Genomic DNA, 20,604 nt, shown 5'->3' with positions numbered 1-20,604 from the left:
ACTCTGCCACACACACACACAGCATGGGGACACACATGGCCGGGTCACCCCTGCACACTCTGCCAGACACACACACACAGCATGGGGACACACATGGCAGGGTCACCCCAGCACTCTGCCAGACACATACACAGCATGGGGACACACATGGCAGGGTCACCCCAGCACTCCGCCAGACACACACACACACAGCATGGGGACACACATGACACGGTTGTCGTTTGGAAAAATTCGGTGTGTGAGAGGAAGCAGTGATGTGCTGATAAAGCCACAGCCTGAGATGCCAGCATCCCAGATGGATGCCAGTTCTAGGCCTGTTGCCCCAATTCTGATCTAGCTCCCTGCTGCCACACCTGGGAAGGCAGCAGAGGATGGCCAAGCCCTGGGGCCCCTGCACCCACACGGGAGAGCTGGAGGAGGCTCGTGGCTCCTCTGAACCAGCCTGGACCTGCCACTGTGGCCGTCCAGGCAGTGAACCAGCCAACAGAGAACTTCTCTCGCTCTTACTTTTCTCTGGTTTAAAACTCTGCCTTTCTAAAAAGTAAATACCTCCAATTTCTGTCTCATGTTCTTCTCCATCTGAAAGACCATACACGCTTTACTGACTACCTATTGATTGCTTAAAATTCACCCTAATTTATTTGTAAGCGCTCACGCCCATCTGGATCACAAATGTGTCATATGTGGTACAATCCCTCTCTCCCTTTTCAAAGTCCTGTGGCAGTTTAAGTGTCCAATGGGGTCAATTTCAAAGGGCAGGGGATAAAAGGAGAACTACAGACAGTCCAAGTCAGTGATTCCGTGGCTGGATCAGTCCAGAGCTGGGAGTCTTCTCCAGGTCTGGAAGGAGTCCAGAGCAGGTCCCGAATCTAGGGAAGAGTCAGCGAGCTGAGTGGCATGACCAGGGCCCTCCTGACTCCCCTGCTGACCGCATCGTCATGCATGCTATCTGTGAGTGCAGGGAGCTCTCTGCCCGGCGCACACATGCATGTGCCAAGGCCTGCCTTGGGAGCCTGTCTCATGGCTGCGAGGTGGCTGCGAGGTGCCATGCCTTTGGTCCCAGCCTCAGTGCTGCTGTGCCTTCACACGGTGCAGCTGCAAGGGCTGTGCCTCTTTGTGGAAGCTGGAAGACACCAGTGCACAGCTGTCCCACAGGAGATGCTTCCACAGACAACCCTGCCTAAGCTGATTCCCAGGCATGAAGGCCTCAATGGGTGCAAAGGACACCAGCAGTGGGCAGGGGGCCCAACTTATGGCCTGTTCATGGCCTGCATGTAACCGACGTGTGGCCTTCTCGGAGTCCTGCTCATGACCTGCTCATGGGCTGCCCAATGGTCTGCTTGTGGCCCTCAGGGAGCCCTGTCCAAGGCATGCCAATGGCCTGATCATGGCCCTGTGGGCCTCAGGAAACCCTGTCTGTGGCTTGCTTGTGGCCTGAGTATGGGCCTCAAAGAGCACTATCCATGGCCTGCCCATGGCCTGCTTCTGGCCCTCAGAGAATGCTGTCTCTGGCTCTGAGCTGTATATTCCCTGTGCCCTGAGCTGCACCCTCCCTGTGTTCTGAGCCTCATCCTCAGTGTGCCCTGAGCCACAGCTTCTGTGTGCTCTGAACCGCACCCTCCATGTGCCCTGAGCCTCACGCTCCATGTGCCCTGAGCTGCAGTCTCCGTGTGCTCTGAGCCTCACGCTCCGTGTGCCCTGAGCTGCAGACTCCGTGTGCTCTGAACCGCATGCTCCGTGTGCCCTGAGCTGCAGTCTCCGTGTGCTCTGAACCGCATGCTCCGTGTGCCCTGAGCCACACCTTCCGTGTGCTGAGCTGCACCCTCCGTGTTCTCTGAGCCTCACGCTCCATGCACGAGTCTGGTGGGACCCAGAACTCAACCATTGTTAAACGTTGGACACAAGCTCCGGTGCCTAGGTTGGGAATATCTCATGTGGAACCAGAGAATGAGGTGGCCCGTGTGGCTGTGCTCCTGCTTGAACACAGGGAGCAGACGGCTGGGCTGCATGTTGTATCAGGCACACGCAGCCCAATCACAGCAGACGGCAGGACTGGGGCCCTCCCTGAGGGCTTCTGGCAGAGATCCGGCCCCGCCCACGGGTTCCCTATCTTCCCATGCCTGCGGGACCCTGGGAGTGGCCAGGGTCGTAATTTTGCTCTTTACTGGCTTCTAATGGCCTTGCCTTCGATACTCACTGGCTCTCACACTTGTGCAGTGTGGTTTCGGCCCTGCATAAATGATTATACCACATCTGCGCTGCTCAAAGAGCCTGTAGTTGGCATAGTGAGTGTGGTACCATCACCTGCTCTGGGTCCCGGGTCGGGGCTACATGCTCACCTGGAGCTGTGGACTTGCACACATGCTGTCTTCTGCAGCTTACTCAGCGCGTCTGCGTGGCTGCAGGAGGCTTGCCAAGGTGGGCTTCTGCATGGTGGCTTGTGGAGGTCACAAGGCAGCGAGAGCATCGCTCCTGGCACGTTCCAGAATGCATCTCCCACAGGCCCATAGCTTCCCAATCGCATGGCCTTGGGCTCATGCCTACATCTATGAAAACCTCCCAGTTTATTTTGATTCAAGAGCTTGGAACTCCCACTTGGAGAGAAGCCGGTGGACACGAAGGCGGCCCAGGCGTTGCGAGCTTGTGAAGGTGGCTTCCCTCTGTGTGCGAACCTGCTTTCCCCACCACCCTCACTGCCACCGCCACGGCCGCAGCCACACAGCACGCCCCTCTCCCACACGTCTCCTGGGATTCACCTGGGGTGGTCAGGGGCCGGTGTTGGCCCAGCCGCAGGACACCTGTAGGCCTCGTTCCCTGCTCTGTCCTGACGCAGCTTCCTGCTCCTGCAGGCTTGGCCATGCCTGCAGCTCACGTTGGTGAGTCCCTGTTGTCCTGGATTGAGCTCCAGGCTTGGCCTTGCCCACTTGTGCTGCTCATAGCTGTTGGAGGAGTGAGCAGGCGAACGGATTCCTTGTCTCTCCCATGCTCTGTCTCAGAAAAATAAACAAACGGTGAAAGGAAGCATCGGGGAAACCCCGAGAAGGTGAAGCCACAGCCGTGCCTTCCAGGGTCCCAGGTGCTGTGGGCTAGGTGCCGCTTGTGCCACACACTGCCTTCCGTTTCCGACAGGGTTACACAGAAGTTTGGATGGGTGGGGGTTAACCTGCTAATTCCCCTAATCTCGTAATGTGATTATAATGAAAGCAAGTATTAGGCTCAATTAGGCTACATCTGTGAAACCCATTAACTGCACCTTATTAACAGGCAGGTATAAACCCCAACACTCAGTTCTGAGTCGCAGCCCTGACAGGTGGATGTTGGCGGATGGCAGTTGCATTGGGTGGGGCATGGGTCACTGGGCAGCCTCACGGAGTGTGACAGTGTGCTGTAACCATGGGCACTTGGCGTGAGGGTTCTCGTCCAGCCAGCCGTCATGTGGAAGACCTCAGACAAGGAAATGGTTTTGCAGCAGGAAACAACTAGGCTTGTGCTTGCACCCCGGAACCCTGGCCTCCACTCACAGGGTACAGCAGCCATCCTGCAGGGCTCCATCCTGCAGCGTGAGGACCAGGGTGTGGCAGCCATGCTCCAGGGCTCCATCCTGCAGCGTGAGGACCAGGGTGCGGCAGCCATGCTCCAGGGCTCCATCCTGCAGCGTGAGGACCAGGGTGCGGCAGCCATGCTCCAGGGCTCCATCCTGCAGCGTGAGGACCAGGGTGCGGCAGCCATGCTCCAGGGCTCCATCCTGCAGCGTGAGGACCAGGGTGCGGCAGCCATGCTCCAGGGCTCCATCCTGCAGCGTGAGGACCAGGGTGCGGCAGCCATGCTCCAGGGCTCCATCCTGCAGCGTGAGGACCAGGGTGCGGCAGCCATGCTCCAGGGCTCCATCCTGCAGCGTGAGGACCAGGGTGCGGCAGCCATGCTCCAGGGCTCCATCCTGCAGTGTGAGGACCAGGGTACAGCGGCCATGCTCCAGGACTCCCATCCTGTAGCACCAAGACTCAGGCTAGTTGCTCACATGTCTGCAACTGTGGTCATCTGTCTTGGTCTAACTATTCTGGGATCCTACTGGGGGCAGGCTCAAATGCCGTGGGAGAGGGAATGGCAGATCCTAAGCAGCGGTGGCTTCTCAGCTCACTCTGCCAGGCCATGCCCCCGGGGTGGATGATGCTACCCTCCCCAGCTCTGATGTGGACACTCCTTCCCGTCACATGTAGCCATCATCACACGTACTAACTTCACACGTGCTATCACCACACCAGCGGGACAGACCCTCTTGTCCAGGGACAGGGCTGCGCAGGTCAGGACTGAGCTCCCAAAGTGCTAGGCGCAGGAAGCCCCTCCCAGCCGCCCGACAGGCCACCAGGGCGCAGTGTCGGCTGCAGTAGTCCCATTCACAAAGCAGGAGCCAGGCTGCCGTCCAGCCACACACACAGCTAGGAGAGTGGCCTGCCAGGGGTCTGAGTGTTTTTGTGCCTGTCCACGCATTTAGACCACGGCTTCTCCATGAGGAGGAGGGTGGCAGCATGACCCCAATCTACACTGGTTGCGAACTCAGCCTCAGAGAACATCAAGACAATCACTTGCAGGGGACAACGCCACATGCTGTCTTCCAGGCGCAACGGGCAGGAGAGTGGAAGCGGCTGTGGGGTGTCCGCAGATGGCTCGGGGCGGCATCAGGGCGGTGCCAATGGGCGGCTCAGGGGTGGCGTTCGGCTGGTGCCCGCGGGTAGCACAGGAGCAGCTCAGGGGCGGCATCAGGGCGGTGCCCATGGGCGGCTCAGGGGAGGTATGGGGCGGTGCCCCCAGGTGGCTCAGGGGCGGCATCAGGCTGGTGCCCACGGGGGCCCTCTGGCAGGTTCCCAGTCATGACCCAGTTCCCTGTAACACAGGGCTGCTCAACCATAATGCACCCCACTCTTTCCACTGCTGTGGTGTTTCACTAACAAATCAAAAAACACTTGCCCCCTACCCTTGCTCTGAGATGGACATCACAGGAGAAATCCCCGTGAGTGTTGAGCTGGGCTCTTCCGAAAACCCCAGAGGTACAAATGAGCATTTCTAACACTGTTATATGTTTTTCTCTGCACTTTCAGGATCCAAGAAGCAGAGATTATGTTAATTTATAAGGATGATCTAGTCAGGTTCATTTTGAAAAACTTTAAAGACACATTCATCATCTTAGCAAAATCGCAGGAACCTTTTGCACAGCCTGGGAAACAAGCATCCGTCAGCTCCGAGCTATCCCCGACAGAAGGAATGGCTATGCCGTGTGACACCCCAGTCCTCAGGCAGATGAGGTGTTGAAGCCTCAATGCAGAGTCCTTGCTGACCTTGTTCAGGGCGCCATCAGTCACGCACACGCCCTGCACAGGTCAGCAGGTGGTTATTGCACTGCTGCTGGCTGGGACCACTCCCATCCTTGGCCCTTTGCAGGTGCTCTCTGGGCCCCTGGATGTAAAGGACAGTTGGGCATGGCCCCATTTGGAGAGACAGAGCAGGGACCCTGCTCTCTCTGCTATGGTGGGAGACTTGGAGACACTACATCCCTTTTTGGGCCCGATGGGATCAGTGAGTCTGGGGTTCCTGGACCACGCCCCTGCAAATCTTCCCCTTTCCTCACCTTTTCCACACCCTTGAGGTCTAAATCCTGCTCTGTGCTCTGGAGGAACTCAGGCTAAACCAGGCCGGGTGTTAGTTTAAGAAATTCTGAGGGCAAGTTTCTCTACATTACCCTAGCCCCAACCCTGCCTTCTGCAAGTCAAATGCATTCTTGAGGAAAAGAAGGAATAAAGTCTTGAAAAAAACACTTGTTTTCAAATTTGTCCAACAACTTTGTGCAACACAGATTACTTTGTCAATGGAGTCACCTATGGTCGGATCAGGGAAGTGCGTTTTGTGACCGAGAGCATCGGGAGCCTTGGGGAGGTGCTGTCCCCGGGTCTTGGGGCTGCTGCCCGGTCCAGCTCCTTACCCACTGGTTGCTGTGCAGACACAAGGCTTATAGACTCACAGGGCATCTCTAAGAAACTCACTCACCCTCGCTGCGCAAAGACCTTAGCTGTGTTGACCAAGGACTCACAATTTCTTCAAAAAGAAAATTCTCCAAGGTGCAAAAATGCAACCCACTGGGACATGTGTGACACTGACTCACTCTGACCACAAGCCACTAGGGTGCCAGCAAGGGGCTGCCAGTAATGCCAAGGGCAACTACGAACTCCCAGCAGAACAAAGGTCAAATGAAGACACAAGTGGGCAGCTCCGAGTGTGCACTGGTAAGGGAAGGGGTGGAGTCCCTGATTGCTCAGCCGACAAAGTGAGTGTTGAAACCTCCAGCCTGAGCTGCTGGCCCGGGCAGTCTTCAGGAGCACCTGCCCCAGGGAAGGGCTGACCCTACTGCCTTCTTCCTCCCAAAGTTCACAAACATGGCCACATGGTGAGGTGGACCAGACTTCTCGGACACTGGGCAGCACCTTTCCCAGGTTTCCTGCATACTCAGCCTGGCAACCACAGCTCCATGGAAATCATGACTAATTAGTAAGCTGGGAAGTCTTATCAGATGCACTGATCATCTTCCTGCATCACTGGGTGTATCAGCCAACATTCCGCATTTGTTGCCATCACACAACAAGCTATTCCCCTGAAGACAGGTATGTGGCATGGCCAACACAAAGGCTGGATACACTCCCAGCTGGCTCGCTAACTGCACACGCAACCACACTCATGCATACATACAACCAAATACACAGTGTTACACACCTTTCACACTCTCTTATACACTCACACAGATACCCTCACATACACTCACTCACACACATGCTAACACACACTCACACACATGCTAACACACACTCACACACACTCTCAGACCCTTGGTCACACATGGTCTCACACACACATTCATATATACTCACACACATACACACATGTGCTCACATACACACACACTATCACATGGTCACACACTCACACACACTTGTGTGCACACTGTCACACACACACACACAGCTCCCCCTCCATGGGGACCCTGTTACCTTTCATTGGTGAAGTTGGCGGTTACCCTACGTCCCTTAGCCCTGGTCTTGTCCACTGGTCACACCCCCAGAACCGAGCTCAGCGCCATATGTTCACAGCCAGACCACAGTCTTCTCCAGAGCCTGCCCCTCTCAGAAAAAGGCATCACTGTAGCTCAGATGGCCAATCTAAGACAGGGTGGCCATGCAGACCTCTGCGTCCCCTTCAGGCCCCAGCAGCCGGCACCCACTCTCTCTGCAGCTCCTTCCCTGGGTGGATGAGAACGACCCCACATGTGTGCATACTGCTCACTCCGCCTGAGGCCTTGCAGCTTAACCCAGGGCTCTGGCTCCAGGGCTCCTCCCAAGGGGAACCTTGTTTTCACGGTCAGCAGGAACCTGGGTGCTCCCCAAGGCCCTCTGCCAGCTTGTGGCTGACCTGATACCCACGAGCAGGCAGCATGTGAAAGGGCAGCTTTGCTGGGACTGTCTCAGGCAGAGAGGCAAACACCGGAAGCAGGCGCATGCGGACATGCCCACGGCAGGATGGAAGGTGGGCCAAGCCAGGAGCAATACGCCAAGCTGGGAGACATTCATGAGGCAGCATCGTGGCCCCATGGAGGGAGAGGAGAGGCCAGAGGTGCAGGGATTGAGCGGATGGCTGGAGCTGCAAACCCAGGATGGGGGAGGTGCCAGTGAGGAGTGAAGAGCCTGCATGAGGTGCGAGACAGGGCATGGGATGGGTGTGGCCCTCCTCAGGTCTGACATTTCTGGAGGCAGCATGGCCTGGGACCATGTGAGTGTGTGCTGGGGACAGAAGGCCAGGGTCCCTGCCCAGAGGAACGCCAGCTATTGAAGGAGGCATTGTCTGGCAGGTTTTCTAGCTGTCCAGGGAAATATTGAGCTCTCTGTCACTCGTGTCCCTGCTGAGGGCCTACTGCAGGGGACATTAGGCTGGCTGTCCCAGTGGCCAGAAGGAGCTGAGCTCTGCCAGGCCCAGGTGCCGGCACTGGCCCCAGCCAAGCGCTCTCTGTCCTTGGTGGTGGTCTCCCTGGCCTTGGTCTCCCTGGAGGATGAAGCTCCCAGACCCACAACATTCCTGGCTGAGACCCCGTGTGATGGGGTGGCCAGGTGGCACATGCAGTCTCTCCGAGCGTATCAAGTGCCCAGAGGCCACATCGGCTTTCCAAACCATGAGTGACGGACTCCATGAGACACTTCCTTGCATTCCCAACTTGATTACTGAGAAAGCCGGTGTGGTCACTCTGTCTTCCTTTGTTTGCACATCTGGACATGACTCTGACAATGCTGTCGCTGGAAGACAGGGTGCCGCTGTTTCGTGGCCACTCGGCTCCTGGGTGACACAGCGCCCACCACCCTGACTGTGACGCCGCGAGCCAACTTGCCTCTCACACTTACATCCTTGCCTTTGTTTTAGCAGCTTTTGTGACATTTTTTCCTTTATTCCTCTTTGAAGATTTTTTTTTCTTCTTCTGAAAGGTATGTTTGAAAGGCAGGATTATACAGAAAGAGACAGAAATGTTTTATCTGCTGGTTCATTTCCCAAATGACTGCAATGGCCGGGGCTGGGCCTAGATAGTGCTAGGAGCCAGGAGCTTCCTCTGGGTCTCCCATGTGGGTATAGGGGCCCAAGGACCGTCTGCCCCCGCCTTTCCAGGCACCCTGACGGGGAGCTGGATGAGAAGTGAAGCTGCTGGGATGCCGGACTGGCAGGCAAACGCTTGACTTACGGCTCACACCCCCAGCCTGGCACTGCCCCTGGGGACAGACCTGAGGTCACGAGGTGGGGTGGGATGTGTGGGCAGCACAGGTCACTGCAGGGAGGACACTATGGGTTTGTGAGGCTGTGTGGACAGCCTCAACACCCTCCCGTCACGTGTGTCACATGCGTGTGCCCAGAGAGGTGGTTCTGCTGGCTCCAACCGTCTCACGGAATGTAACCCCGATCGCCATCACAGCTCCGCAGTGGACCTGAAGAAACTGGAGCTCTCCACGTGACATCTGACATTCTGTATGTGTTCAAATAACATGTCAGAGATTAACTCGACCGTCCTTGAAAATGCCACACATGAAGAGTCGCTTGAACAGGAATAATTGAAATTACTTTTAATGATCGTCTCATTTGACATCAAACTCACAGATTTCAAGCTAACCTAGATTTTTCCCCGTTTCGTTCTCCCATCAACCAACTTTACCAGTGACTTCAGCCTATGCATCCCCAATTAGACGGGCGCGTCTCCAGCACTATGGGGAGACCTTTCGCATCTGTTCTCTGTACCTGTCATCCTTACCTGTCTCAGGCCCGTGTCTTGTCTGTGCACCCGCCAGGGAAGCTGCCAGGGTGTGCTTGATGCCTACTAACCTTTCCTGGGATGCATGTACGTTTAATCATCAGGAAAACGACCATGATGCAATAGGTCAGGACACATACAGTGCCTCTGAGGCAGGGCTGCTGAGCAGGTGTGCAGCGTCACACATGTTGGGGGAGCCTGATGGAGCCAGGACACAAGTACGTGTTCAGCCACCAGCCATGGGATGGCTGGCTCCCAGCATGCTTGTCCTGGACAGACCCTTGCACAGCCCTCTGAGTACGCTGGTGTTGAGGACAATTTTAATCCTGTGAGGATGTATGATGGAGCATTCAAATTACAGCTTCATAAAACCTTCTCAAAATGTGCTGCTTACTGCCGTGCCGTGTGCAGCAGAGTAACCACTCATCCCATGTGAATGCAGATTGAAGTAACAACACCTGCTCCACTTCTGATCCAGCCCCGTGCTGATGGCCTGGTGAAGCAGGGGCAGATGGCCCGGTGCCAGGAGCCCTGCACCTGTGCGGGAGACCCAGAAGAAGCTCCTGGCTTCACCCTGACTCAGCCCTGGCTGTTGTGGACATGTGGGGAGTGAACCAGCAGATGGAAGATAACTCTATATGTTTCCCTTCTTTCTCTAAGTACCGCTTTCAAATAAATAAAAATAAAAGTCTTTTAAAAATGCATGTGGCTCAGGTTTCCTAGAAAGGAGAGATACTGTTGGCCATCTGTGTCCATGAATGCTGGCACTGGTGGGAACTGTGTGGTCCAAGAGCAGGGATGACGGGGTACATGGATCTGCTGGTGGGAACTGTGTATTCTGTTAGTGGGGATAATGGGGTACATGGTTCAGAAAGCAATCGCAGCTCTCACGTATGAGGCAGTGGACAGACCCCAGACATGCCGGCCAGGGAGAGGTGAGAGGTGACAGGCAGGGCAGAGAGCCTTAGGCAGGGGTTCAGCAGACCAGCATAGTGATGCTTCCATGCACCCAGAGGCTCCTCCCTGCAGGGGCACCCTTGCTTGGGCTTCCTGGCATGGGGCAAGCTTTGCTAGCAGAGCCACAAGGGTGAGCTTGCCCAATGCATGCCTCCCCTTGACAATGGGGTGGATTTGAGCTGATGCCCCTGGACCTGACAACCCCAGCCTGGCCTTGGCAGCCCCCAGCTCAGCAGCACTCATGGCTCCCTGGAAGGACATTGTGGCCCCGGAACGAACTTCCTGCATCAGGAAAACAGGACTGGGGTGACTCCCATGCCAGGTGGGGCCGTGGGAATCTGGAGACACCCCAAGTGTCCTCTGCAGGTCTTGTCCCTCGGCAGTTGCCAGTCGCAATTCTAGATCAATTTCTGACTTCCCCCAAAAGCCTCCTGCCCACTGGAGTTTAGAAAATGGACATCTAGCTGCCTCCAGGGATCCCAAGAAGCCCTGAAGACTGGCTGTGAAGGATGTCAAAGCCATGTGGGGCCAAGGTGGCACTTTCCGCCCCTCGCTGGGGACTATGCCCGTGGGGCACTGGTGATCATCCAGGGTGGGCCCTGCCAAGCGATTGAGGGTATGTCAAACAAGCAAGTGACTCTTCTGGAACCCGGAGCTCACCAGAAGGCTTTGAAAGCGAGCTTCCCCCCTGCCTCCTTGCTGAGCCCCTGTCTGCCCAAGCCAGCTGCATGCCATAGGGAAGGAAGGAAGGAGGCCGGGCTGACACCTGCTCCCTGCAGCAGCGTGAGCCCAGGCACCTGTGACTCATTCAGGCTCTGAGTGCTCCAGTGTAGCTGACACCTGCTCCCTGCAGTCTTCACCTTGAACCTGAGCTGGGGTTGGCGCTCAGGCTCGTTCTCAGTGGCAGTACCTGCTCGCGAGCTCGTGACTGTGGGGCTGAATTGCTCCAAGGCTGGGTGTCAGCATCTCCCCCTGGGGGTGGAGGGCAGGGTCATAGAGCATGACAGTGCAGTCCACAGAGGCCAAGGCCTGCACCACCCGTGCAGGCTCACTTAACCCTCACACCGCAGGTACAGGGTGCGGCTGTCAGGAGTGGCATGCAGCTGGCCGCCTCTGTCCAGTCCGCAGCTTCTGTTGCCAGATGGAAGGCTGGTAGTGGGCAGCACGGAGTCTCTGGCATGCAACAGGCCCGCAGGGACCAGGCGTAGAGGCGGCCACTCAGCTGTTGCTCTCTGAGGGTGTTGGGATCCTATCCTAGGGCCAGAGCCGCTGTTCCAAGACTATGAGTTCTCTAGGACAGTGACGACCCCCTGAGCAGCAGGGGACTCTGTAGGGGACATCCACCCAGGCTGCCACTCAGCCTCCAGCTCTGAGAGGCGACACCACAGCAAGAAACATGGCCAAGGACAGAACCATGGACCCGGCACCTGCTGCAGAGGAGGGATAGGCAGGCAGGGCCCCGCTCCCATGTGGAAAGCAGAGCAAGAGGGACATAGAGCTTTTTTTTTTTTTAATTACTTATTATTTAACTTCATTAATTACATTGTATTATGTGACACAGTTACATAGATACTTGGGTTCTCCCCACCCCTCCCCAAACCCTCCCACCATGGTGGATTCCTCCACCTTGTTGCATAACCACAGCTCAAGTTCAGTTGAGATTTCCCCATTGCAAGCGTATACCAAACATAGAGTCCAACATCTTATTGTCCAGTCAAGTTCAACGGCTTCTTAGGTATACCCTCTCTGGTCTGAAGACAGAGCCAGCAGAGTATCATCCCAGTCAATTGAAAGCTCCAACATACCATCAGCAAAAATTTACATCATTATGGAATTAATTGACATAGTAATGAGTAACCAATATGTTAAAGATAAATGCGAGTTCCCAGCCACCTTCTGTGACCACCTCATGACATAGAGCTTTCTGGAAGTAATCTTTCTGGTGCTTGATGGACTCCTAGCCATGGAGTTGGACAAGCTGGGCTCTGGGGGATGGGAGGTGCCCAGTGGTCTGCGTGCCCAAGGTGCAGATGGGATTGGTAGCAGCTGGAGCGCCCTCAGACACCCACACGAGCCATCACACTCACAGGGTGGACACCCACATTCCCCCAAACAGGCTCTGTTTAAAGTAAAGGGCACATGGTAGGGAGGGCAGGGGAGGAGAGCACCATGGTGTCGCATGCTAATCTGCCCGTGGCACTGGCATATCATATAAGCGCTAGTTTGAGTCCTAACTGTTCCACTTCCAGGGCAGTTCCCTGCTTATGGCTTTGGAAAGCAGTAGAGGATGGTTCAAGGCCTTGAGTGAACCAATGGATGGAGGATGTTTCTCTCTCCATCTCTCCCTCTCTGTAAATTTGACTTTCAAATAAAATAAAGCCTTTAAGAAAATAAATTTTAAAAAAGACATGGTCTGTGCAGAAATTCCTACCTCTTGGTATAGAGCCTCCTGTAGGTGTGTCGGGTGAGTGTACAGGGGGCGGGGCCTTGCTGTGGGTGACTCCGCAGTGACCCTGGCTGAGGGGAAACGGCAGGGAACTGTCAATTCCGGAGCGATCACCTACGCAGGCACTTCCAGCACAGAGCAGCCTGCAGACGGGAAGGGCGCAGCGTGTGGGGATTCTGCTCCAGGAACACTGCATGCGGGGTCGGGGGCCCAGGGCACGGCTCCTGCCCCTGGCCGCAGCTCTCACTGCTCCCTGTGGTCCCATCAGCTCGCCCTGGAGGGTCAGTGTGAGCCCTGCTCTGTGTCCGGAGAGGCACCCTTGCATGGAGCATGGCGTGTGCATGGCCGAGCTGCCTGCACCCCACAATGCCAGCTGTTTCCTGTGTGGCAGAGGCTGCTGGGAGGGAGCATGACCCCTAAGGTGGGATGGGGGCCCAGACACCTGCCAGCCTGCCTTCTCACCTCACACCCGGGCTTCAGGCCCCAGCTCCTGTCAGTTCTTAGTGCTCACCACTCATCCCAGGCTCCAACAGCCCAGCCACAGCCTCAGCCAGCAGCTAGCTTCAGCGCTGTCCGCAGGCTGCTGGCTCCCCCTGAACGAGCTGGCTGCCTCTGTCTGGTCTGACCCAGTGCCGGCTGTGGCAATCCTGGGCCCACAGCACAGGAGTCAGCAGCTCCCACTCTTGTGTCTCCCAAGCTCCCCCCTACCAGGACCCTGGCAACTGGGCAGCCCTGGACCTGCATCCGTCTTCTGGGGGCCGCTGCTCTCCTCACCCTTGGACCGGCTGCTGGCTGGTGCGGTGAGGTCAGTGGTCTCTGTGTGTCGCTCCTGGGCTCCAGCTACTGCGAGCCTGGTTAGGGGGAAGGGGGCCGGGTCCCAAAGCCAGCTGTTGCCCCTCCCCCCAGCCCTGGATCCCAGATGCTTCCAAGGCCCAGCGTCAGCCGCAGGTGTGGGTGTGCTGCGCCAACCTCTTCACCCACGGGGCCCCTGCTGTGCCTAGCAGCCTGGCCTCCCATGTGGGGTGCAGCCCTGGCGGCGGGGTCATCTGCATTGTGTCACTTCTGGGCCTTGAGAGCAAGATGAAGTTGGGGACAAGGTGACTGACTTGTCAGTGCAGCTCAGCATCACCCAGTCCCCACGAGGAGTGTCCCAGTTTATGTCTCGCTGGGTTGCTGGCTCTGTTTGCTAAGCCGTTTGTTTGCAAAAGCTGGTAAGCATGCACGTGGGTGGAGGCCTCTCCCAAGAGATCTCGCTTAAACTGCAGATTAAAATGTCGCTACCTGGGCTGGCATGGTAGCCTAGTGGCCGGAGTCCTCGCCTTGCATGCACCGGGATCCCATGTGGACTCTGGTTCGTGTCCCAACGGCTCCTCTTCCCATCCAGCTCCTTGCTTGTGCCCCAGGAGGGCAGTGGAGGACGGCCCAAGGCTTTGGGACCCGCACCCTCATAGGAGACCTGGAAGAAGCTCCTGGCTCCTGGCTTCGGATTGGTTCAACTACGGCCATTGTGGGAATTTGGGGAGTGAAGGACAGAAGCTCTTCCTCTCTGTATACCCAGCTTCCCCTCCAAAATAAATAAGTCTTAAAAAAAGAAATGAAAAGAAATGTCGATGCAGGAACTCTCAACACCCAAAACACAGACTCACTCGGGTAGGGTGGAGCGAGAAGGAAGGAGAGGACCCGTGGTTCCGTGACCCTCTGAACCTCCCGGGTAGGTGCCTCTGGTACGGCTTGTGAGCCTGAACACAGCCCGCCTCACAGTGCCTGGAATCACCCAGGCGGCACCACCAAGAGGACTGGGTAAGGAAAGGGGGCCACGGGGAAGCAGCACCGCGCCTGGCAACGGCCACAGCTCGTGATAAGGGTGTCCTGATCAGGAGCCGCCACCAGCGTCCCTGGCACCTGCACCCTCGGCTGGTGGCTCGGGTGCTTCCCCAGAGGGAGCGGGCTCTGCCTCGGCCTCCCTCCTGTCCCTGAGTTTCTGAGCTGGGGTCAAAGCAAAGGCAACACGGAGCCCGGGCTGACGGCTGGGAGAGCCATCAGCCTCGCAGTGTGATGAGCAACTGAGCAGTCAATTAATTAATCATCATTTTATGCCTCATCAAGCGCTTTGCTGAGGCTCCCGGTAGGGGCCTTGGACGGGCCAATGGGAAGCAGACTGTTTTGTTTATCTGGGTGAGCTTTCCACAAACAGGGGCGGTTTTGACAAGCTAATAAATATGTCATCCGTCTTTGCAACTGGCAGCGGCTCGGCCCCACCTGCAAAGTGGTGGGATGCTGCCCGGCCTGGTGGGCAGTGAGTGATGGCGGAGACAGGCTGGCCGAGGGAAGCCCAGCAAGCCGCAGGGTGCTCTCGAAACTTCCTTCCAGCTTCATGGGATGAATGCCACCACACTCCTCTCCCCATTGCCTCTCCATGAGTGCTGCCTTCAGCTGTCCTCAGTCCTGTGCCCCGCTCCTCCGGCCTCCTCCCCTTCCTCCCCCTTCCCCTGCATGCGTCCCCTTCTCTGACCTTGAACCTCCTGCAGTGGGGACCCGGCTGCCTATTTCAGACTGTCGAGGCAAGCCCCCAGAGAGCCATCAATCTGGAGCTGGCCGTCTAGTTCCAGGAGCTGGCCCGCCTGCTCAGCCGGCGCCTCCTCTGCAAAGTATGTCCCAAAAGTTCCTGAGCAAAGTTTTGAACTCACTGTCTCAGTCTCACGCAAAAAGCAAAGCCGCCCCCACTGGGAACCACCACGTTGGTCAAGGCAGATTTCTTCAACACGGAGCAGAGGTGGATGCTGGGTGCTAAGGGCCGTGACTGCCGCAGTCTTGGCTACGGCCATCGGGGCGGGGACCGGGGCCACCCAGGAAATGTAGCTGTGGATCTCTGGCAGGGAGCATGCTGGCGGCCAGTGGAGTCCTACCCGCTGCAGGCGGCAGGTGACACAGAGGGCACACAATTCGATAACGGAGAACCTGGGACGCTGCCAGTTGGGGTGCAAGACCTCGGCTGTGTCAGGGCTGGCTGGCTGCTTCCAGGAGCAAAGAGCAGAGGTGCAGGTCTCCCGCCTCTCCATACGCCAAACTCAAAAGGTTGAGGGGCTCCTGGGGTGGTGCTGAGGCTGAGGGCAGCCCCACCCCCTAGCCTCTCAGGAGGCAAGCAGGTGCTGTCAACCCTGTGCCCAAGGCTGGCTGAGTGTCAGAATCTCCAGACCCGTGCCCTGCTTCCCAGGCTGTCCCGTGGGAGCATTCAGGCTCTTCCAACACGACCCTGCATCCACAGCCACGGGTTGGCCTGACTTGGTGGCTCCATGCTTGGCTCCCAGAGCCCGGAGAAGGGCAAGCACCGTGTTCTCCGCGACATAAGGTGGGCCAGCAGGAGTACCAACCGCTCTCTGCCCAGCTCCAAATCAGCATGGAGCCACAAGGAGATGGCACGGTTTCCCTCTGAAGGAAAACAAGACAGGAGCTGGCGGGCCATGTGCTGGCTGCAGCCGGGCCGAGTGCTGCTCCACCCGCCAGACAGAGTACAGGCCCAACTGAGAGTTTATTGTGTGGATAAATCTGGGAGACAGCTTCTAGGATGGCTTAACCTTGCACACTGGGAGCACATGCTGTTGCATATGTGTGCCATCACCTGCTTCCTGTCACCCTCCATGACGGGCGGCTGCAGCAGAGAGCAGGGCAGTGCTGGGGACACTGACCACGTCAGAGCAGGGGAGTGGGCTTGGCCATGGGCTGGTGCACCTGAGAGCCGTGTGCAACCAGGATTCCAGGAAACAGGAGCCCACCAAGCCGAGGACCTCTCCTTTCTACATTTCCTTTACTTTGATGTTCTGAATTTTGACAGTACATGAGAAGTAAGGAAAAGGAAGAGAGGCAGGGAGGGAGGAATGGAGGAAGAGAGGGAGGGATGGAGAGAGGGAGGGAGGGTGAGAGAGAGAGGGAGAGGGAGGGAGAGAGGAGAGAGAGGAGAGGGAGGGAGGGAGGGAGAGAGGGATGGAGGGAGGCAGGGAGGGAGAGAGGGTGGGAGGGAGGGAGAGAGGGTGGGATGGAGGGAGAGAGGGAGGGATGGAGGGAGAGGGAGGCAGGGAGGCAGGGAGGGTGGGATGGAGGGAGGGAGGGAGGGAAGGAGGGATGGAGGGAGGGAGGGAAGGAGGGATGGAGGGAGGCAGGGAGGGAGGGAGGGTGAGATGGAGGGAGAGAGGGAGGGATGGAGGGAGAGGGAGGCAGGGAGGGAGGGAGGGTGGGAATAAGGGAGGATGCAGGGAGATGAGGGGATAGATCAAAAACAGACCTCACCCTCACGACACTTCTGGGCCGGTCCACCTGTCTCTGCTTTGGTGACACCTATGCAGAGGCAGGGGATATGTTGCACCTGTGAATGCTTCTGGCCAGCCCAGCAGGCTCTGACGGAGGAGACATCGATGGAGGCTCTGACGGCTCGACACTCCCAGATGCATTTAGTGCAGTTAAGGCCGCTGTCCTGGTGTGACCAGTGACCAGTGAACTTTATTCAAAGTCTTCACTGGGGGTCTTGGACTGAGCTTGGGCTCAGGGCTGCACGGCGCGCAAGGAAGGCCTGCTGGGTGCTTGGCGTGAGGGCCATTCTCTGGCTCATGCCAGAAGTGCTGCTCTCTGGAGGAGCTCCACCTGTGGCCCCTGAGTTTGCTGTCCCTCAAGTTGGCATCTCTGCAGACTCATGACCCTCGTGATTCTAAGGGTTCATTTACCTTCTGTGTCTTTTGTGCTCTGCTGAGGCATAATGCCCCAAAGAGGGCAGGAATTGATCTTCCATCTGCTGGTTCTGATCCCCAAATATTCACAACAGCTGGAGCTGGGCTGATGTGAAGTCAGGAGCCAAGACCTTCTTCCAGGCACTCCCACGTGGTGCTGGGGCCCAAGGACTTGAGCCATCCTCCACTGCTTTCCTAGGTCCCAAGCAGAGAGCTGGATGAGAAGTGGAGCAGCCCAAATGGGATGCTGGCACCATGGGTGGAGGCTTACTTACCATGCCACAGCATCGGGGCCCCAAGTGCTCCATTTCTATATGGCAGACACAGATAAAACGGTGATTGTTGCATGTCTGTGACATCGGCATTTTGGTAGGCAGTAACTGGCAGGAACCGCACTGCATGGCCTGGCTCTCCATCGGGCTGTTGTGGGTTTTGTGGTTAGAACTCGAGAGGTGGGGCTGAAGTTCACACAGATGTCAAGACCTCCAGTGGTTATTTGCTCCACGTGTTCTGTGTTGGTTTCACTGCAAAAACAACAGAATACATCAGGCTACAACTGGCTCGGGAAGGCTCCCTGTGCCTTGGCACTGCTAGGTCCTCCAAAGCCAGAAGCCAGTGTTGGGACTCAAGACGTAGGAGGTGCAAATAGACACCTCAGAAGACGCACCAGGTGATTCTGTCGGCACGGGAAGGACAGAGATCTGCCCACCGTCTGTGCTCTCCGTTCTAGGTGGGGGGAGGGCTGAAGAAACACCGGCTGAGCTGGCGCTCAGGAATTCAGGGAAGCTGCAGGGGAGGCCGCTGGCGGATGCCAACCACCTGGCAGAGGGTTGCCTCAGCTCCAGCCTGGCAGAGTCACACGTGACAACCCCGCATCCCAGCATCCCCTTCTGGGACAGAGAGGTCGTTGGGCCCTTCCACACAAGCTGGCCTGCACTTCCTCATGCAGGCTCAGCCCCGAACAGCTAGACCTCCGCAAATGTGGCTCCTGGGAAGCTGCCTTCACGCCAGCCTCCCGCCTGGCCCAGCCCCTGCCTTGCGCTGCAGGGGGCAATGGGTGGGGGACCACAGGGAGTTCAGTCTTCTTATAACGTGCCATCAATGTGTCCTTGTTGCTCCCTGCCCTGGACCTCAGCCTGGATGCTGGGGTCAGACAGTGAGGGCCAAATATCCACTCCAGTGGGGATTTACCATAGAGGGAGACAGAAAGACGTTGACACACTTAAAGTTTTGTTAAAAGATTTATTTATTCTTATTTGAAAGGTAGAGCTACAGAGAGAAAAGGAGACAAAGTTCTTCTACCCACTGGTTCACTCCTCCAAATGCCTGTAAGGCCAGCACTGGGCCGGGCTGAAGCCAGGAGCTTCATCCACATCTCCCATGTGGGTGCAGGGCCCAAGGTCTTGCACCATTCTCCACTGCTTTGCAGCCTACTAGCAGGGGCCTGGATCAGAACTGCAGCAGCTGGGATTCGAACCTGTGTCTCTACGGGAAGTTCACACAGCTTAACTCATTACACCATGGGGTTGGCCCCAAGGCCCCTGTTTCCACAACAGGACGGCTGCTTTTCCCACTGTTCCCAGTGGCCCGTTGCTGTAGGCGCCAAATGTCAGTTATTCAGGAACATTCTGACCCAGTGCTGCTTCCCAGAAGCTGCAGTAGAAAAGCCAAGAGCCACTCTCCTGGTCCCCAGTGCCCACATGCGGCCAGCCCAGGTTCCCAGTGCCCACCATGCGCCCAGCCCTGGTCCCCACCCGCCGACCATGAGCCCAGCCCTGGTCCCCACCTGCCTACCATGCACCCAGCCCCGGTCCCCGCACCCACTGCGCGCCCAGCCCTGGTCCCCAGAGCCCACCATGCATCTAGCACACCCCCCCGCCATTCCCAGCAAGCACCTCAGACAGGGTTGCTACTCCTGGCCAGGGGGCAGAAGTGGCAGGCAAGGGCAATCCACTGGCGTGCAGCTTAGTTGCCATATCAGATTCACAGAAGACGATAAGTAATTTGTGTTTTACAAGGGCCTGGTTGTGCTCATGAGATGCGATTAGATCTATAGTTTATTCAGATCTGCACAAAGACAAACTGGTTACAGAGCCCGGGTGAGTGTGGGACATGAGATAGTTGACGACAGGTTCACCTGACCTGCCTGCGTGACCATGCATCCCCAGGGTGAGCGACCTGACTCCTGTGGGCGGCCCAGAAGAGGGGTGTCTTGATCTAGGGTCCCAAGGGGCTCCGGACTACGGATCCAGGACTTTGGTCTTGTGCAGCCTTGATACCAGCAGGCAGGCTCACAGAGTTAATTGCCTGATTGTGTGAGAGATGATGCCTCCTGTTTGCCGGAGCCTGGGGGACCTCCCAGTCGTGGGAAGGGATTTTTTCTTTTTTAAAGAGCAAAGGTTCCTTGATGGTTCTGTGGGGTGTGGGCGGTGACCACCCCTGGGGGGAAGCACCCGGTGGAAGACTCAGAGATTGCCTGGGCTTTCCAGAGAGGCAAGCAGCAGGTGGAGAATGCACTGCAGGGACAGGCAGTGGCTGGAGGGTGACGGGAGCCACATGGACATGTGGCACGTCCTGCTGTCCACTCGCTGAAGGCACGGTCCTGACTGGGGTCAAGGAGTCCCTGTGAGGAGCTCCAAGCCTGCCAGGCCACTGTCACGCCCTGCCGCTACTGGTGCCCCAGGGGCAGTCCTCCACCCCCACCCCAGGAGGGGAGATGACAGGACCCCACTGCCCAAGACCCTGGAGGCCCCGGGCGGCCACGGACAGCTCTGGGCCACATTGAGGCAGGACATGCAGGTGTGTCTGCAAGCCAGGCCTGCTGGGAGGCGTTAGTAGAGCCCAGCCAGCTGCCACCCACAGCCCCAGGTCATCATGTGTGCTGTGGGGACCCTCCAGAATCTGAGTCACTTCCCGTGTGGGGGTCCAGCTTGCCTTCCGGCCCAGCCGGGAGCTCCATGCTGAGTTCCCCAGCCAGTGAAGGGTATCTTCTCGCAGCCTTTGGCTCACCATTGCAACCCTGCAAATCTTCTCGCTTGCTTCCCCAAGCAGCTTGGCTCGCTCCAGTCCACTGCGAAGGCCCCGGGATGAGGCCAAGGAAAGGTCGTAGCAGGGCCAGTGGCTACTCGGCATCTGAGCATTTCCAACTCCAGTTCCAT

This window comes from Ochotona princeps, chromosome 23 (assembly GCF_030435755.1).
Source record: "Ochotona princeps isolate mOchPri1 chromosome 23, mOchPri1.hap1, whole genome shotgun sequence".
Classification (NCBI taxonomy): Eukaryota; Metazoa; Chordata; class Mammalia; order Lagomorpha; family Ochotonidae; genus Ochotona; species Ochotona princeps.
The sequence above is the reverse complement of the archived record's forward strand: the minus strand, read 5'-3'. Positions refer to the sequence as shown.